This window comes from Neopsephotus bourkii, unplaced genomic scaffold (genome assembly GCF_033783945.1).
Source record: "Neopsephotus bourkii isolate Nb327-2 ecotype Australia unplaced genomic scaffold, CSIRO-AGI_Nbou_v1 NB_1526, whole genome shotgun sequence".
Lineage (NCBI taxonomy): Eukaryota > Metazoa > Chordata > Aves > Psittaciformes > Psittacidae > Neopsephotus > Neopsephotus bourkii.
In genome coordinates this window covers 3,813,266-3,833,108 of record NW_026902002.1, presented here as the reverse complement: position 1 = coordinate 3,833,108, position 19,843 = coordinate 3,813,266, and the positions used below count along the sequence as shown (strand labels likewise).

Sequence of the window (19,843 nt, the reverse complement as noted above, 5' to 3'; positions counted from 1 at the left end):
CTCCTCATTAAGACTTGTGCTCTAGACTCTTCACCAGGTTCATTGACTACTGTAGTCTTTGAGACAGTAGCATGAAAAATTTCCTGGAGATGGGTTGTTCTTTCCACATAAAGCTGTCCTTCAGAAACCATAGAAGTGTGTCCCTGCAGGGAACATGCAAGTGGGTTCAGAGTGCATCACTTCTAGGTGTAACCACAGGGTTTTCCTTTAAAGGGTGTAGGGAGGATGTACCTTCCTTCACATGCTTGGCTAAGGTTGTAACAATCTAAAGGTGGATTCTGGATCTACAGCTGGATTCTGGATCCAAAGCTTTTTCTCTATGTAGGGACCTTGGACTTGAAGGAATGTGAAAAGCATTAGCTTTCCCTCTTGCCATTACTGAGTAGGATATATCCTGCCTTCTTGACTGCGTTCTCTGGATTTACAGGGTGGTAATTGATGTGCTGGCAGTGCAAACACGGTGCCCTACCTAGGGCTGAGGTTTGGCTTTCCAGCTCCAATTCAGCTCCCATTCCTCTCACCTGTCCTGCTTCTCCAGCTACAAGCTGATAAAGTGAGTTACATATGGACAGCATGTAGGTTGATGCAGCAGAGTGATCCGAAATGTAACCTGACAGGTTAGTGCTGTTCAGGGGGTTATGAATATTTTGAGCCAACAGGTATTTCCAGGTTTGACATCTAGGTATCCTGCTGAATCACTTCTTGCCAGAGATGGGTTTTAGGGACCAGGTTGCTTTGTGTCCTTCTCTGTGTTGTTCACTGCCATGTACCTTGTTCTTTACAGCACTCTTGCCCAGAATGTCAGTGTTTTGGAGCAGCACCATTAGCCTCATTCCAAGGGTACTCAGTCTGCAATGCTGCAATGAATGCATTGATTCATAGCTTATTTTTAAAGCCAGAAGGAATTGCTATGCTGATCTGCTCTGACCTCGAGCATGCAGTGAGCACAGGAGTATTTATAGCTCTGTTTACAACATTCTACTCTGTATACAAGCCAATAAGGCTAAGTAAAGAGCAGGGTCCCTGCCCCAGTGTAGGTCTGACATCCACTACAAGCTCAACTGCTTTATTACTGCCCTCAGTAAACAGCAGGGCAGACTAGCCATGCTGATTCCAGAGCTCGTGGGCAGAGTCCCTTGTGCACAGGACTTGCTGCGTATACATCTGTGGCCTGTCTGCAGCAGAAGCAGAAGTAAGCTCTAGATGCAAGGACAGAGACCTGGCAAATCCTGGTTCTGTGCTTTAGTGTTTCTTAGTCTCCATGCTAAGCTTGTCTTGCATCTTCTCCTGGGGAATCATCTCTCCTATGTTCTAACCATATTGAAGCAGCCCAAAAGGTGCATAAGGTCACTGGGTAAGATAGTTGAAATGAACCTAGGGAGGTGCTGGAAAAGAGCAGGACAGAGCCACCACCAATTGCAGCTGCCACAGCTTTCCCAGTATAATACTTCTCAGTGTGTGTTCCCTGCTTTGTATTTGGAGTTTTAGGCTAAGACACAGTGTGCTCCAGAGCATCATGGTGCTGCATCTCAGATGGGATGATGAACTGACCTGCCCAAAGCTCAAGCACTCCAAGAATATAATCTCCTTGTATGTGTGGAACTGACATCATTAGAATTGAAACAATGCTAAAAGTTACCTCGCTTTCTACTTGCCATGTCCTGTTTTCAGTCAGTATCCAGGCCATTTGTTTTTCTCCTCTGTTGCCTTATCTCTTGACACATGGTGAGTGTCCAACCAGGAACCTGAGCAATAACTAAATACATAATAAGACAGATTAGCTATTTTTTATTCCTGTCCAATATCAGATTTTTGCAGGTTAGTGCCCCACAACTGCTGCTGGACTGTCAGCACAATATAAGAAGCCCTTGTCATTCTCTTTGCAGCAAAATGGTTTTTACAATATTTCTTAGAATTAGATTTTCATAGCAGAATTTTGTTAGTGTTCTGATGACATGTGTCCTCAAGTTCAAATTCCCCTGAGAGCTTGCCGTCTTCACCAGACTGTATTTGTGAGTGAACATGTAACTAACTGTAACATTGTGCATCCCTCAGATGAAATCCCTAAGAGGGAAAGTAACTGCTTTTTTGCATCAGAAATGGTAAAATCAGCTGGAGCTAATGCTTTGATAATTAAGAGAAAAGTTATTAATATTTCTGCATGAGGCAGCACAGCCACCAGGGCCCTTGCAACTGTGAATCTCACAATCTTGCTCTTGGGCAAAGTATATGTAGTCATCTTTAATCTGTTCCATCTCTCTACAAGCAGCTCACCCAGCAGTATGAACAAATTGCCTGGAAATGTCGTCATCAGGCTTCATCTGGCACTATCTCCCTTTCTGTCTGGGTCATTGATTTCCTCATTTCTTCTGCCTTAAAACACACATCGTACATTAATTTGCAGCTCTCCAGTATTGAAGCAGCTGCACTGTGTCTTCCCTGCTCAACACCAGCAGCTTTCAGCCTCTGAAGTCTCCTTTATGGCTGCTCATAGGAAAACCTCCTGAATATGTCTCAAGTTGCCTCCCTGCCTGCTACATAACAGCATGTGCTCTGCCAGCTTCTGTTTCATCATAAGAGAACTTAGAGCTGTTCTGCTTTCGGAAATTGGGTAAGATTGGGTCCCCTTCCTACAATGACTCAGTGTGCTGGAGAAATGACTCCTGCCTTGTATCAACAGCTACTGAAAAGCTCTCACGGCTGTGCCAGCCTCCGCTAGCCACCAGCTGGCCTCTGGAGAGTGCCTTCATCAGTAAAGAGCTGGGGCTGCTCCACACTCTGGTCTTATGATTGCTAAATATAGAGTCCTTTGATAAATAACATAAATGCATGAAGGGCACAAGAACCAACAGTTGTTGCAGTCATCTTATCTAATACAGCCTTTTCCTCTGGTTGGTTTGTTGGGTTTATTTGTCCATGTCCCTGTGGCCTTTCAATACCATCCTTTGAGTTTTGAAACCAGGGCAAGTAGGTATCTGTGCACCAAATTCATACCCTGTTCTCACTGCAAGACTGTCCAACATCAGGCCTTCAATGTGTAATTCAGCCCAGATAAATCATTCAGGAAGAGATAAAAGTCTTCTCTGGCTAGCCGCTGATGCTGTAGTTGATCTGCTTGCCCTGGTCAGAGTTTATTCCCAGTCCTGGTCTGCTGCCATTGTTTAATAGCCAGTTACCACTCAGATCCTGTATCAGATCTCTTTGCTGAGCTGAAGCCAGTTCAGGAAGCTAAGCCACAAACTTTTTCCTACTGTAGGTTTGCGCAGCTATTCCCAAGGATCTAATTTGACTAGCAGAAGCTTACTTTCTTTGTGTTTTATTAGGAGTAATAAAGTTCCACCTCTCCTCAACATTTGTAAACCGAGTGCAACTGACATGGAAATAAGTGCAAGATGGTGAGGCCTCAGATTTAAAGCCCTTACTTCTAAATTAATGATGAACTTCATGGGAATAATTCCACTCAAAGGAAGTGTCAGATAAAATAAGTCTATTTCCTTAGGGAAATGTGCTCTTTCTTAAATCTCTGCAGACCCTTTTCTTTGTGGAAACCAAATTGTCAGTCTCTGTTTTGCAGCCAAATCCCCCATCCTGGGCCTGGAATATGTCTGGAAAAATATTTCTAGAGAATCCCCTGTCATAAATAGCATGGCGGGGGGAAGTATTCTATTTATCCTTCCTAAAAGGAAGAGCAGTAGGCTGAAAAAAGCTATGGAGAAAGGGCTGATCCCTTGTACTAGGGAGAGAAAACAATCTTCAGTGTGTGCTCAGGGTGTTACATGAAAGGCAAATTGAGATAAGAACAGAGACTCCTGATTTTAATCTCTGTATCCCTGCTTAGAGGGTCTTTGCTGTAGAAGTAAAAGTGCTGTGCTTCCGTGTAACGTCTCCTTGTTAAAAGGTGCATCACCACCAGCTCCCCAGAGCTTTTTGTTTTCTATGCATAAAGCCTTTCTGAAGATTTTTTTTCTTTGTGACCTGTTTATAGAGGGTGCTGTGTGCTGAGCCTCTCCCAGCCCTCTTGCAGCTGCTACAGCCACACCATATCCCATCTTTAGCCACACTGGCTTTTAAGCAGTCACATGTTAACTTTTATCAGGTTTATGTAGTTGCATGTGAATATCACTAGATGTCCTCTACTGCTAAGTAGCTTTATCGTAGTCTGTGCCAAGTACACAAAGAAATTCAGTGAAATGAATTTCAGCTGTTTAATCTGTCTTTTTTTTTTTTTTTATAGCTTCATTGCTCCTAGTCCATAGATGCACATCAATATTCCTCATCCATAGCCTAAAGGAGTGATCTGCTACCTCTGACTGACTGGACTTTCACTGACAGCAAAGCTATTGTATTTGTTTCATGCAGATTTGGAACCATCTGGCATGTCACAGAATCATAGAATCATCGAATAGTTAGGGTTGGAAAGGACCTTAAGATCATCAGGTTCCAACACCCCTGCCATGGCCAGGGACATCTTACACTAAACCATGCCATCCAAGGCCTCGTCCAGCCTGGCCTTTAACACTGCCAGAGATGGAGCATTCACAACCTCCCGGGGCAACCCATTCCAGTGCCTCACCACCCTAACAGGAAAGAACTTACTCCTTAAACCAATCTAAACTTCCCCTGTTTAAGTTTTAACCCATTACCCCTTGTCCTGTCACTACAGCCCCTAATGAAGAGTCCCTCTCCAGCATCCCTATAGGCCCCCTTCAGATACTGGAAGGTTGCTATGAGGTCTCCATGCAGCCTTCTCTTCTCCAGGCTGAACAGCCCCAGCTTTCTCAGCCTATCTTCATACAGGAGGTGCTCCAGTCCCCTGATCATCCTCGTGGCCCTGCTCTGGACTTGTTCCATGAGCTTCGTGTTCTTTTTATGTTGAGGACACCAGAACTGCACACAATACTCCAGGTGAGGTCTCACAAGAGCAGAGTAGAGGGGCAGGATCACCTCCCTGAGCCTGCTGGTCACGCTCCTGCCGGCTCATGTTCATTTTCTCATCGACCAGCACCCCCAAGTGCTTCTCCGCAGGGCTGCTCTGAATCTCTGAAGAATCTCTTGAGAAGCCCCTCAACTTTTTCATTTTCAGTTCATTTGAGACTGAGCCATCAGGCAGGTCTTAGGCTTTGGTCTCCCTCTGCTCTTCTGTCAGTTCAACACCAAAGGTCAAGCCTGCAAGGTTTCACTATAGCAAGATCTGACCCAGTGCACGGTGGTGCATGCATCTCTGCAGGGTGCAGTCAGGTACAGCTGCCTGCTCCAGCACAACCCAGCGGCCCTCAAGGCAATGCACCTGGGAGGGCTACCGCATGCCCTGGGATCCCATCTCCACTCACTGCCTCCTCTGCAGTGATCCCCAGTGATCCCTGGCTACGTGGCACAGGCAGGAACTTCTGCAGACAAAAATCTCACTCGTTTCACTGTTCCTGCAGAGAAAACATGGCTTTTTTTTTTTTTTTTTGTGCAAACAGTCCCTGCCTTGCCACCATGCTGCCCAATCCCCTGTGCTTGCAGCCACCCACTGCAGACCTCGGCTTGCGTGCAGCATACCAAGGGAGGGCAAGGGAAGCTCCCCAGTCAGCCTAAAAGGCAGCTGCCAGCAAAACAAGCAAAGAGGCTCATGCTGTGTTAACCCGCTCAGCTTTAATACAGGATAATAAACAGCTACATTCATCTAGCCCTAATAGTGAAATATTATGCTATATAAATAATGTGACCTCTTATTTAGAGACAGTTGGCCTGAAGTATAGTCTGACCTGAGCAGTTCAGAGATTGTACAATCACTTTAATCTATTAAATGAAGCTGAAACAGACTGGAACTGCTGTGTGCTTAAAGCTGTATAGGGGGAAATGGCTGAAATTTTAAGGTACTTTTTTCTTTTAGCTTTGCACTCAGTTCCATAGTTTGAAGTGTTGCCCATCCTGCACTCACATACCGCTGGGGAGGGTTGTTAAAGGAGGGGGTCTGCATGACACCACCTCTGCTGTCAAACTGAACATGAAGTTCTGTTTGAGGGCTCCTTCGGCTGACTCAGCAGGACACAAAAATGCTCTTGAATAGGAGTTGAATTGTATAAACACCCAATCACAGCAGCAGTTCTCCTTTAGCAGTGTTGTTAACTAATATGCACTACAAGAAATTTAATGGCACTCCAGATACTGGCTGGAATTGAAAGAGGTTTTTGCTTTCCTCCTTACATAATTTTAGTATGTCTTACAGGCAGGAAGGCTACTGAGAACTGAGGAATACCCCAGAGACCCGATGTATAGGAGCCAGGCCACAGGCTCTTCCTCTCAAATCTCAATGACTTTGGTATGAAATGCACCAGAGATTTTCACATTTTAGTGTCTGAATATCAGGCTTGGTTTGGAAATACAACTTGCTGCACAGAAACAGACATGTAGTTGCTCTGAATGGTGATCTCCTTAAGATGCCCAAGTACAAAGCTGGATGCTCAGATTTAAAGATCTAAACCTGAAACCTTTGGCCTACCGGTTCCCAGGAGTGCTGTGTCCCCAGCATTTAGTGACAACATTTCCATACCTCCAAGTGTATAAATCTGTATAAATAATCTGCTGTGTTGTAAGACTCACGAATGGATACTGCTTACCTGCAGCTTTGCCAGTGCTGCCCTCACTAGCAGCAAGATGCTCCATCTCTGGTGGTGTTCAAGGCCAGGCTGGACAGAGCCTTGGGTGACATGGTTTAGTGGGAAGTGTCCCTGCCCATGGCAGGGGGATTGCAACTAGATGATCTTAAGGTCCTTTCCAACCCTAACTATTCTATGATTCTATATACTCATAGCAAAAAAAATGGATTCTTCATAGCCAGCCACCTCCATCACTGTGCTGCACAAAGCCTGCCCTTGGGAAACCGAGGAGACCATTTTGTCCTGGAAGGAAAATCTGCAGTCAACAGAAGAACCAAGATTTGTACCAAATTCACATGCAAGCCTGTGACTCCTATTGAGAAATGGGTGTCGTACAAAACCCATCTGTTGATTCATGTGAAGAAAACACCTCTGCCCAGTGATTCTGCCAAGGAAAGCCTGTAGGGGTTCTCCTGGAGACATTCCCTTGTGTCTCCAGTTGAGGTGAGATTAGTGCAGACTGCAGGGTGAGCTGGTACAGGCGCTGTGGCCAAGTGTGCTGTAGCCACTTGCTGTGGGTTGTGTTCTCTCTTACCCCCTCCATGCTGCTGGACCAGTGCAGATTTTGAAGCAGAGACTCCTGTATCTTGTTTGTAAAATGGCAGTGTGCTCCCTGCCTCTTACTTAGGTAAGAAAGACAGCATAGAGGATCTCTCTTGTTTTTTGCAGGCCACAGTGCGGTGCCAGACTGTCTTGGGTAGACATTTTCAGGGAGTACCGGGGTGTGCATAATGCTGATTTTGCACAGGAGGGGAACTGGGTCGTTCACTTGTCTGTGAGAATCAATTCAAGCCATACATCTATTTTGTAAACCAGTACAGAGGTGGGCCCTGACCCAGCAAGGTGAATTAGCAGGTGCCTAAATGCAGCCCCAAGATACTTTGGAAACTTGGAATGTGGCGGAGCACGCTGCAGGATTGTGCCCAAGATGCTCCCATGGTGGGACATGGGACACAGCTAGATCCACCAGTCCTTATTGACATGGATATACTCCCAGAGCTATTGCCTGCCTTCTGTGAAGGCAAGGCATGTAAATAAATGAGCACATGCACAGAAGCAAGTGAAGGTGTGAGGTTGTAAAAGAGTCTGAAGGAGAGATGTGAAGCACTGCTTTGGTTTTGTCTCCCGGTGCCAAGGACACAAAAATGAGGTAGGAAAAGTTTATCACTGCCCATGTGTTCCTTTAAGTTCCAACTGGGATGAGGCCTGGTACAGTAAACACAAATTGTTATTATGCTATAAGTTGATAAAGCTTCCTCCATTTAGTATGAATATATATATGTGTGCACGCATATAGTAGCTGGTTCTCAACGGCATCGTGTTCGCCGTGTTCACGTGGCATGAACTGCATTTGTACAGTCTTGTGTCCTCCGGTTGCTGCCCCGTCCATCAAGCGGCACCCCCACGGGCGCGGTTGTTCTCCCTCTTCCTCTTCCTCACTCGCCGGCGGCGCCAGAGACCCCGCGGCCCGGAGGCTCCGGCCGCCCCCTTTCAGCCCCAAACCCTCAGGGCCCGGGATGCCGGGCAGGGAGAGGCGAGGCACCGGTCGCCCGTCCGCCGGAGCAGCTTAAGGTGCCGGAGCAGCTTAAGGTGCCGCCGCCCGCTCCCGCGGTCCACCTTAACGCGGCGGCGGCGGCGGACGGGCCCATTGCTGCACCGGGGGTCGGTGGGCCCCGTTCCCCCGGGAGCCGCGCCGCCGCCCCGCGCCCGCCGGAGAGCGGCGTGTAAATGAGTCCAAAGTGAGAAACACGCCGCTTGTCACCGAGCCGCAGGTGATGGCGGGTCCCCACCGCTGAGAAACCCCCTCCTGCGGCACCCGGGCCGGCCCCCGGCGGCGGGGCCGGGCTATTTATAGCAGCCGCCGCGGCGATATAAGGGGTGGCCGGCTGCAGGCTCCCCGGCCGCGGCCGCCGGGGCGGGCGGGAGGTGGCTGGCGGCGCTGCCCAACCGCGGGCGCCTCTGGGCGGGCGCTGAGAGCGCGGGCCCGGGTGAGCGGGGCTTCAGAGACAGGGGGTGGAGGGTCGGCGTTGGGTGGCGCTTTTAGTAGCGGGGGGAAAGACCAACCCAGTAAATCGCAGCTCGTTTTGTTTGTGTCCGCGACAAGCGAGGGGGTGCGGGATGGCGCCGCGAGGAGTGCCGGCGCTCCACGCGTGAAAAGCCCGCGGGCGGGGTGCTCTCGCCGTGACACCCTGGGATAACTGCTTCGGGGCTCTCCCCGCTCTCCCTTCTTCTTCCCCCAGCGACTCCGGCAGCAGCGCGGTGCCCCGCTCTGGCATGAGCCCCCCCCGCGCCGGGAGGAGCGCTCCCCGGGCACCGCCGCCTCCCCTGGCCGGGGATCCGGGTCGGGAAGAACGGGCTGTCGCCGACTGACCCCGCGGAGCCACCGCGAACAGCAACGCCAGGCGCAGAAGGACTTGGGACGGTACGGTGGTTGCGTGCGCGGCGGCGAATTTGGTGTCCTGGGGGTCTCTTCCCTTCCTTGCTGAACGCTTGAAAAATGGTCCAAAACCACTTTATAAAGCTGTGGCTGGACCGCTGTGGGTTTCATGTCGTGTGCTGGCTGGGTGGTGGCGAGAGGGGTTACTCTGTGCAATGAGGGACCTTTGTAAATTGGGGACTTGGTTTTTTTTGTTGTGTGTACCCCCCCCCCCCAGCAGAGTCAGAGCCACGCTAATGTTTTACTTTCCTACCCCTTGTGTGCTCTGACCTGTGTGTTGCAAGTTTTCTTATCTTCCATTAAAACCGTTCTTCTTGGACCACTAAGTACTTTGTGAAAGCTTCCAGATCCATGTGTTTATTTGCTAGACTTCTAGAAGAAAGATACAGATGCTGTCTTTAACTGCAAAGAAACAAGGAGGGGAGGACATACTCCTTTTTTTCTTTTTTTTTTTCTGTTTTTTTTTCTCTTTTTTTTTTCTGTTTTTACTTTTCTCTGCTTTGAGAAAATTAAGTAAACCACAGTTGAAGGACAAGCACTCTTCAGCTGTTGTGCTTGGGAGTGCTGGGGATTAGAAAGAAAACTTGTAACTTTTGTTTTGTTTTTAAAACGGCCCAGAAACAGTGTTTAGAAAATTCTGATTCCCAGACAGAGAGACTTAAGATAAAGCCACGCTGGCTGCAAGTTGAGGAGCAAGTTACGAATTAGACCTTCGGTGGACCAGTGTCAGAATCCTGTGTTTGGCTGCTCTAGAAACGCTCCCTGATGAACTGATCACTTCATCCAAGAAACAGGCACTTTACACCATGGCAAGTCAGAGTAGAAAAGCGCCTGGCAGAGTCCTGACCCTTGTGTGAGACTCTTCCCCAGCACAAGTAGCTGCAGCTCTACTGCACCCATCAGCTGGCAGTTTCTACATCAGTTGCCTAATCTTAGGAAAGTGTGAAAACCGAAGCCCCCAACTTCCTTGGTATCTTAATTCACCTAAGTTTGGATTTAGGTGGCAGGCTTAAAGGGATGTTACTGACTGGAAACATCCTATTTATGTCTTATCTGGAGACTGTTTATACTTTAGTTGGTACTAAGAGCAAGCACACCAACTTTATAGTCATACCTAGATGTAGAGGTGCTTTCTGAATTTTCACTATGAAATTATTCAATTAGCTTGGGCCCTTTCTGCACATGAGAGATGCATTTCAAAGGCCTAAAATTGCATGGGTTGTCTCTTGATACCTTTCTTTGTGAAAGGTGCCTATCTGTTGCTCTGAATCCATTACCGTTATGGGCATTACAAAAATGAGGTCCATTAATTCAAGAGAAACTAGGAGAACAAGGATGTGACAAGGCAATTATAAAGTAATAGTATTAAAAAATCCCACTTCTCGTTAGCATTGCTTTGGACTGCTTGAGATAGGATTTTCTATGTACTTAATGTCTGAAAACATAAAGCTGACAGCATCCTTTAAAACTGCATAAGGTGCACATAGAAAGATTCGTGGCTTTCATGTTACAGTTCTGCATCAGTTTGTTTGATTTCTTGATTTTGTTCCTCCATTCCAGGAGATATTTCATAGGATAGAGTTTGTAGCCCAGATTGCAGAGGGCCAAGCTCCCCACCAGCATGACTCCTGAACCAGAGCAGCTGCACCAGGGTCAGAGCTGGCCCAGCATCTAATTACAGAAATTATGTGAAAGGCAGTTTTATTTATGAAGTCTTTGGTGGGTGTTTTCACAAGCTTGAAATTTTTTCGCATTGTAACTAAAAATTACAGAAACAAAGCCTGACCTCTTCATGGGGGGAGGTTTTGGTATGGGTTGCATTGGGTGTTGTGTTGTTTTTTTCTTAAATGGACTGAAGCTAACAAAAGGGAGGAATAAAACTGTATCATCTGGTGGTTAAACAGGATGTCTTTCTTTATCCCCACACACTTTTTGGCAGTAGAGAAGACATGGCATCTGGGGACTGAAAGGAGGAGGATGAGTCCTGTATGTGAGCTGGTGTTGTCATTGGCAAAGTATTACATGAGGGCAATGTAAGGACAAGTGAATGAATGTGATGAATCATTATAATTGACATCATGCTGTGGTTCCTTAGAGCTCCTCTTTAACTGCTGACAGAAACAGTGTCCTGTACCCAAGACCTGCATGGCCCTTTAGCTTGAACCACATACTGCTGGTGGTGTTTCACTCTTGAGACCATCAGGGCAGAAACTCTGCTCTCTTCTGATCTTAATTCTGGATGGCACCTTGGGGAAAGCTGTTTGGCTTAATTTCTTCCCTTTTTATCTGCCCTCTTCGGTGTGAAGTATTTTCTGTGGCTCGATGCAAGTCAAAAGCCTCTACATACCTCCTGCAGTTGTCAAGCTGGGCATCCCTGCTGACCCGTTGGCTACCTGCAAGTCAATTCATCAGGATGGATCAGTCTCCCCAATGTTAGCATAAATCCCCAGGAATGAAGAGGAGAGTGGTTTTGCATGGTGGCAATGTTTGCATAAGCTTTTACTGTCATAAATAAGTAGATCAGGGTTAGATTTAATATGGAAAGCATGGAATTAATTTTCATGACTTCCAAGACAATATTAAAGACAGGGCTGAGGAAGAGAACTGGTGTTAAAAAGATATGGAAATGTGCCTTGAAAGTGACCTTTCCAAGATCAACAATATTATTGTTGGTGTCTGAGGCACCACAGCTTAATGAAGTATAAAGCAGAAAGGGTTGGGAGGATTTGGTCCAAGTGAAAACAGAATGAGCGTGGGACTAGCAGATGGGAGGAATGGTTAGCCCCCTCTTTGGCGGAGTTATGGCTGCTTTCTTCTGTTGTTATTGCCTACAGAAGGACTTGAAGATACTTAGTGGGGAGGGGAGTACAGCCTTCCTGTTCTACTTGAATGTCATTTGGCTGTATTTTTATCCATAGGGAAACAAAGGTCCAGTGCCCCAGTGGGTCACATCCGGAGTGTTTGTATCCAATATAAATCTAGAGCAAGTCCATCAATTTCAATAACATCTGCAATAAGCCACAAATGGCTCTTTCTGAACAGAGAGGTGAAATGAACAGCTGTAACTTCAGAGGCTGGATTTTTTGGCAAACTCTTTTTTGAGATTTACAACTCTCTTATTCTCCATTTGAGAGTGTAGTGGAGCAATTGCTGAGCCATCCATGCATGTGTATGTGAACAAATGTCAGTGGAGGAGTAATACAAATGGAAGTCTTGCATATAGATATGGCAAACTGGGCACCTGTTCTTAGCTAATGAAAGATACAAAAATGTCTCCTGAAATAATGATTGAGGGAAGGGGGGGGGGCAGTTTAATGATGTTTTAAAGTAGTCTTCTGTACTTACAGTTCTTATTACTGGCTTTCCTGCTATTTTATACTGCTTCAGACGCTAGTTCTTCAGTGAGTGCTGCACAGACCTATAGGTTTCATCAGAGCAACCACTCCAGTGGCTGGAGCTAGGTGAAGAGATGGGAAAGCTGTCTCCAGGTACCTTCTCTGACATGCACTGCCTAAAGACAGACAGGCAGGCAGGCAGGCCGGCCAAGGTCAGCAACTCTTACAGATACCCATAACTGTGACTCTGCATCTCATTGAGCCTCCTTTTCTTCTTTCTAAAATAGGATAGTGGAAGTTTCTTCTTTGTGGGGTGTGTTGGGAGCATAAATACAGGAAATGCAGAGATACTTCAAAGGGATCTAAGTATCTGAGATACTCTGGGGCTGGATTTTGTCTTCCTGCTGCTTCTCTTCTGGCCAGAATTTGTTTGTCATCGATGGGTTTGAGCTTGAACTACTTTCTTGTACTTTCTTCTACTGCTGCTAAAGAGCTGCTTGGAAAGAGTGCTGACACCCCAGCTTTTCCCAGACAACATAATGCCTGTTGTTCTTTCTCTTTCAGAAGATCTGCTTCTAGAGAGAGTGTTGTACCAAATATAAGTTTATGTAATGTGCTAGAATTGTTTTATTCTTCATCCCTTTCAGCTTTCTGCTATTTAAGCCGCCTTTGTTGCTGAAAATTCCATAGTTTCTTACAAAGCCTCTTCTTTTGAATGTCCGTGGAGTTGTATTAACTTGCTAAACCTACCTGAAGTGGGTGCTTGATTTCATGGAAGGAAAAAGTCTTAAGTATTTTCCCAAAGGTGGGAAAAATGCCCCCAAATGGTTTGCTGATCTATGATGGTTTGCTCTCTCTGATTATTGACAACTCTTGACTGCATCTGCCTAGTTCTTGGCCTAGAGAAGAGTGTCACTGAGGACTTCCTGGAGACTATTTTGCATCTGAATGGTGATTTGTAATGGTGAAACATGGAGGGCCAGGCTCTTGGCTTATGTAGCAACTGGTGTTAGTCTGCTGAAGATCAAGCAGCTGCTCAAAGTTTCCATCATCTCCAGTGAAATCAACTAAAACTGCATCAGCTTGGAGCCGGTTTACAATAAACCTGTTCTCTGGGCTGTGGGTTAACCTCACTAAATATCTCCTGAGGTCAGATCTGCTACTCTTGTATGTGAAAATAAGTGTTGGTGTGCTTTCTGATCTGCTGGAGTGTAAATAAAGCAAGGTCTTTCACTTACAGGTTCACTCATCAGCATATATTAGTAATGCTCATCAGCTTTTGACTGGAACTTTGATGGCGTAATTACTCTAAAAGGCTAACATATTCAAAACTACCTGTGTGACTTTGGGACTTAGATTCCTAAGAGTCTTAGTCATCATTTTAAACAGTAATCAGCTTTTTAAGCCACACATACTCCTGGAAGCTTTAAGAACAGGCTTCTGTTATCATGTCTTTAAAATGACAATTTCTGGGATGAGGATGGCAGATCTGCCACTCCACTCATATCAGATATTAAATAAGGAGGTTGACGAAACAATTTGAAAAATACTGTGGAAAACAGATTCTCTCGACTAGAGAGGTGCAAGACTTCAGCCACCTGACAGCAGGGTGGATGGGAGCATGTATTTTCAGCTATGTCTTTAGGACAGAAACTGATAAACTAAGAAAACAGCTTTGCATACCCTAGTATTTATGTTTGCGTAGGTAAGACTTTAGTTTGTTACCAGTCTTCAGTTTCTTTTTGAGCAGGGATGCATTAGTCTTGGTACTTCTGCAATTTTTAAAGCATTCCTGTAACACTTGTAATGCAAGATCTGTTTATTATGCAACATATCTGTGAGACAGGGGCCAACTATGTCACTTATACAGCTGGGAAACCGGAGTATTCAGTAAACCTAAACACAGCATGCAGGATCATATAGGAAAGTCTGCAGCAGGACAGGCAGGAGAGTGATGAAACTGGGTTTCAATTTCCATGAAAACCACCAAGCTATGATCTATGCTGTTCCCATCACATTCCTCCTAAGTGCCTCTGAGACAGCCTGGGGCATTTCTTTGGCTAGAAAAGGTGGGGGTTGGCTTTTCTGAGGAGAAAAGCTCAAGCCTGGAGATGAAGGGAAGAAGATGATATATATCTGGGGGAAGATGGGGAACGGGGAGCATCGCCCAGCTAGAGATTCCACTACCACTTCCTCAACAAGCCCAGCTTCCCTGGTGCTGGCACAGATTACTTCACAGCTATTGAAATTCTGTTCCTCTGGGCAAATCCCTGCTCTTCCTGTGCCCAGAGCCAGCTCTGCTGTATTTAATAAAGTTGGTAAAAGTGGCTGGGTTGACATCAAGCCTTCTGCCCATCTGCTGCCACTTGTGCTGTGTTCCTGTGCTGCCTGGGCTCCCTAGTGAAGGAGAGCTGCCTTCACTCTCTGTCACGGGCTTAAGAGGGGCACCAGTGCTTTGCTTTTGGGGGAGGAAGCTGTCACAAAGCTGGCAGAAGGAATCTTTTTGGTTGCATGGTGAGCAGTAACAATATGAGTTTTATTGCTCAGAATGTATCCACATTTATGGGATGCTATATTTAAAAGGAGAAAATATGAGTCATGGGGAGCTATGCTAATGCTAAGTATTTATGTCTACCTCTTGTGAGGCTGAAGGCAGCGGGAGTTGAGCAACACTAGTGAAGTGTCTAGAGGATTTACGGATCAAACTAAAGCCCACTGAAGTCATCTGTAAGTCATGCTGTGCCTTACTTGGGGCCTGTATTGTGTACCTTATGCTGGCTACAGTGAAATAACTGTTCTTGAAAAACCTGAGAACACTCAGTGCTGTCTGTATAGGAGCTCTCTGAGCTGCAGGCTGCAGCAGAGATCTTACCCTTACAGTAGTCATTGCTCCTCTGCTGGAAGTCACACCTTGGTCACATCGAGGGGACGCATGTCCCTGTGCCTCTTGGGCTGTGCCTACAGCACCACAGGAGCATATACCTGCATGCTCAGTGAGAGCAGGCAGAGCCTGGGCACATCACGGCTTCTGTCTGCTCCTCTATAAGAGCTGTAGCCCCAAAGAGGTGTAAGGATGGGGGGTCTGCTGCAGTACAAATTGAAGGAGCTCTCTGTTCAGAGACTGCTAGGGATGCAGGAATGCTGGTGTTCACATACTTTAGCTTATAGCATGTTTTAACAATAATTCAGTTGGCTTGAACTTCATAATTACTACAAGCCTTGTTTTTTGTTTGCTTGCTTGTTTCATTTGAAAGTTTCTTAATGAAATGGTGTTCTATTTGCAAGCGCCCGTTAATTCAGCTTTTCAACTGTCTGCTTGCCAGTGTGGCTTGGCTCCAGTCGCAGGTAGAAGAAGGGTTGGGACTGGGATGTCACTGCCGGGTGGGCCAAGAACAGAGAATGGAGAAAGACTCACTGTGAACAAATTGGACAGTACCAGGTGCTTGGAAAATAAAGATCTGGTAACAGCAAGGGGCTCTGCAGCTCCTCTGTTTTGCCCACTTTTGAGAGGGAGTTTTCAAAGTGAGTATTAAATAATTCTTAAAATGAAATCTTCAGGTTTATTGGGCATTTTGTTTCCTTGTTTTGAGTTTTTTTTTAAATTGGTCATATCAGTATGAAAATGAGCATGTTTGAGCTTTCTTCAATATATTTTTAAGGGGTACACTGGAAAATGGAAAAATCCGTAACAATGTAAGGCTGGTTCTGGTTTGTGGAAACAAATACTTGCTCATCTTACAAATGTGAGAACTTTTGAATAGGGATCTGTTATTTGCATTGCTGGGAGCACACAGCCTTACGGTGAGTTTGATACACAATAGCTTGAACAAAGACCCACCCAACCCAAGTTAAAAGAATGTTAATGGGCATCGATGTAGTGGGAATCTCATGCTTCTTTCTTTTTAAACTGTTCTTCTTACTTAAAAGGCAGCTAAAACATCCACTGTAGCATGTCTCCAGGCACCTGGTCACTCCAGAAAAGCGTTTAGAAGATTTTCTTCTGTAAAGTTGTGAGGCTGTGGTACAAGCTGTCTACCAGTTGGTTGTTGTGACATAGAAAGACTCCAAAAAGGCATGAAATGACAAAAAGTAACAAGATGCAGATGGAATTTAATCTTTCAGGCACATCCAGACATTGTTATCAGGTCTGTCATCTGTATTTAACATACCCAGATAGCTCTGGAGTGGTCTGCATAGACAGCTGGCAATTTAGTAGAGATAGTGATCTTCAGAAAATACGTGGCTGATGCCTTCTGTAATACTTGGTTTGGAAGTATTAGTGCCATCAGCCTTAAGTAAAAGACTTGATGGGTGGGGAGCATCTATCTATAGAGTAGGAAGAAGTTATTTGGTATCCAGCATTCAGTCCCAAAAGACTCATGAAGGGATTGACAGAGCCTGCTGTGGCATGATGAACTGGGAAGGGGGAGATCACTGAACAGTTCCCTTTGGCTTAGTGCTTGCTGCTGAGCTGCACTTACGGACTGAGGGTTGGTTTGATGGCTGCTGGTATTTGGTGGGGTCCCCTGCTAACCCTGGAGGAGGAGGAGACATGTTCCAGTACTCTGGGAAAACTAAGCTGTTGTGAACTGGTTTTGTGAAATGGCAACACAATGTAAAGTGTTGCCATTGTAGTTCTCATACTGTGTGATCTCACTGGTAACGTACCTGCCTAGCCACAAGTCTACATCAGACATAACCGTCCTTGGAGAGCAAAGCAGGTATTTCCTGAGCCTGTCCTGTGCACACCCTGCTTGGCTTCCACCTGAGTAAACCTTCGTGGTAGCTGGTGAAGCATCATAACTCTGGATTAAAAGTCTGAAGATTATGATGAGCTGTAGCAATGAGGTGGGCTTCAGTGAGTACTTGCAGCTCTTCCCTCAGAAACTATTTTGTAGCTCAAGGGCAGAACCTTTGGAGAGAGACTTCTGTTTCCTCCACATGCTGTGGATGCTTTCAGATGTAATCTGCAAACAGGCAAAATAGCAGGCATAAGGAGCTGAGCAGACCATTTGTTTTCTTGAGGTTTGGTCTGGTCTGAATAGATACTGAATGTTCTGTTAAAATGCTCTGCTGAGCATCGTTTCCTCTGTGTATTCTGTGAAATGGTTCCATGCAGCACAGAGATGCTGACAAGATGCTGCATCACCCCTTTCATGTAAGCAGCAAGTGTTCTGTTATGTGATATTTACCTGTGGAGTATTAAGTCCATCTTCAAAAGTTTGACTTGAACTGAACACCTATAGGGCATGAAAAGTCTTGCCTGTTAATCAGCAAAATTAGCTAAGGGGATATATAATTCCTTATTCTTTTTGCAGTGTAGCAAGTCTGTTTAATTAGGCATCTGGGATTTGAATTATTAAATAACAGAACAGTTTCAATCTACTTTTCTGTTGGTAAAGATCTCCAGCAGCCCATTTTATTCCTTGGATTTCTAAATTATGAGCTTCAGAAACTCTTTGAACCTCAGGAGGGCAAATTCCTGGATCCAGGAGGGCTGAAAAATACAACTCTTATTCTAAGGTCCCCTGAGCACAGCAAGTCACTCCCCGTTGTTTACATACCAGCCTCACAAGAATATGGAAATAAATGTTAGGTTGTCGAAGCAAAGCAAAAAATTATGGTTTTGGCCATGTCCTGTGTTGAAGCATCTGTTTGGTTTCGTGCAATGTAAGAGTAAATCTTTTTGCTGCATAAGATACTGGGAGCAGTTCTCTGGTTTGGAGGTGAGATTGCCTGATCTGTTTCGAGGTTAAAAAAAAAGATAGAAAAAAATAACAGTAGTTGCAGTTTGCAGGGGCTTGGGAAGGCCCACAGAGATGTGCACAGATCTAGCCAAGAGGCAGGAAGAGATAGAGGGGTCGTCTAAGCAAAGTGGTAAAGAGTTGCAGAACTCCAATGGTCGATGAATGTCTGCCACCTTGAAAGGAGTGAACAGGGAGCTGGGGAAGGCAGTAACATGGTTGGGCAGCGGTGCAGGCAGCCCTGGTCAGGGTGTCACTGTGGGCAGCAGGACGTGAGGGACTTGCTGACGAAGCCACCTGAACCCAACAAGCTCCCAGAGCATCTCAGCCTCAGGAGCAGTCCAGATTTCCAAGCCCTCCTGACCCCAGGGTAATGTGCTCTTGCTCCTGTTTGAGATCGGTACACTTCAAAAGCCTTGTCAAATGGAGGAGTGGGTGGACACGATGGGTGGATTTGATGACCCAAAATATTTCACCTTCCTAGGGCTGGGCTTATTCCAAACTTGTGTCTCTGTGTGGTAAAAGAATATGAACCAAAAGTGCTGAGAGGGGCAGTGGTTAAATTGAAACATGCTGTGGCAAGATTAAAGTAATCTTGTCCCTTACCAGCCCTTAATGCTTTGGAGCTTTATTTTCGCTTTATTTTTTTTCCGAGTGGCTGCAGTCCATGCTCTCTCTATCTGTGCATTACTGGAGAGATTTTTATATGCAGAAACATGTCAAGACAGTATCGGGGTAAACCATCCCATGTTGTGTTACAGCTGCCAAGGTCAAGATAAAATGTCAAGATACCTACAGTTGTCTTTCAGCTCAGATTTTATTTTTGTGGTGTCCTGGAATGTACTGAAACAGGCGTGGAGTAAACGTCTCTTAGGGAGAGCCCAGCAGGTCAAAGGGCCAAATCAAAATTTCTTACCCTTTCTGTGAGTCTCGTATGTAAAATGTGATGCAAATGAGAGAGTGACTTGAGTTGCCAAGACGTAAGGCTAAAATCTCTTTGGTTGGTGTTTAAGAATAACGGCACTATATAGGCATAGGAATGGCATATGAGGTCCGCCAGGTCAGAACAACACAACACTGCATCCCACTGTTTTTGAGAAAACACCTTGATGTCTTGACTCCATTGTGACTTTGCAGGGGGTAGGTGTACTTCATAGCTATGTGGTGGATGGCATTTAAAACTAGATCTTGCTGGCTCCAATGGCAGAGCCTAAACATTTCTATAAAGCTTCTCAGCCAAGGTCTGTAGGGGATTGAAACTCAGGAGAACTTGAGCAAGGAAAACATATACAAACAGAGCAGAGTAATTGAACCAAAGCAATGCCCTTGAAGAGCTAATCAAGGACCAGAGATGATTTTTTGAAAGTAGCCCTTGATCTGACTTAGAAACTTTGTCCAGTTACTTTGTTTTGTGCAGTTCATTCATGGTCTTACCTGTGAAACAAGCCTTCCTATTGCCCAGGTAAAGTACCAGTCCTGTACACTTGTGGGAGCGAGTACTCTCTACCACTCCAGGTACAACTGCACATAGTACCACTCACATTTAGGGGAAGGTAAGTGTGTCTAGCCCCAGTAAATAACGAGCAATGTGGTGTTATCATTGTCTTACCAATGCTTTATTCTCTTGTCCCATTAAAGGTCCTTACCCACCCCTTTGCCAGTACTGAGTGGCTCGTTTGCTGT

General features: G+C 45.7%; 2 protein-coding genes across 5 annotated transcripts in view; both read left to right on the top strand.

The window, feature by feature from the left end:
- Positions 1–19,843, top strand: part of TMEM177 (transmembrane protein 177) — a 146,305-nt gene that overhangs the window by 50,920 nt on the left and 75,542 nt on the right. The window lies entirely within an intron of this gene.
- MRAS (muscle RAS oncogene homolog) overlaps positions 8,489–19,843 on the top strand; it is a 38,686-nt gene continuing 27,331 nt past the window's right edge. For 2 of the 3 annotated variants that reach the window (XM_061370128.1, XM_061370130.1), the window contains exons 1-2: positions 8,489–8,632; positions 8,885–9,066. The gene's annotated coding sequence lies outside the window, so the exon portion shown is untranslated. The remainder of the gene's footprint in view (positions 8,633–8,884; positions 9,067–19,843) is intronic. The other variant, XM_061370131.1, reaches the window with a different exon arrangement.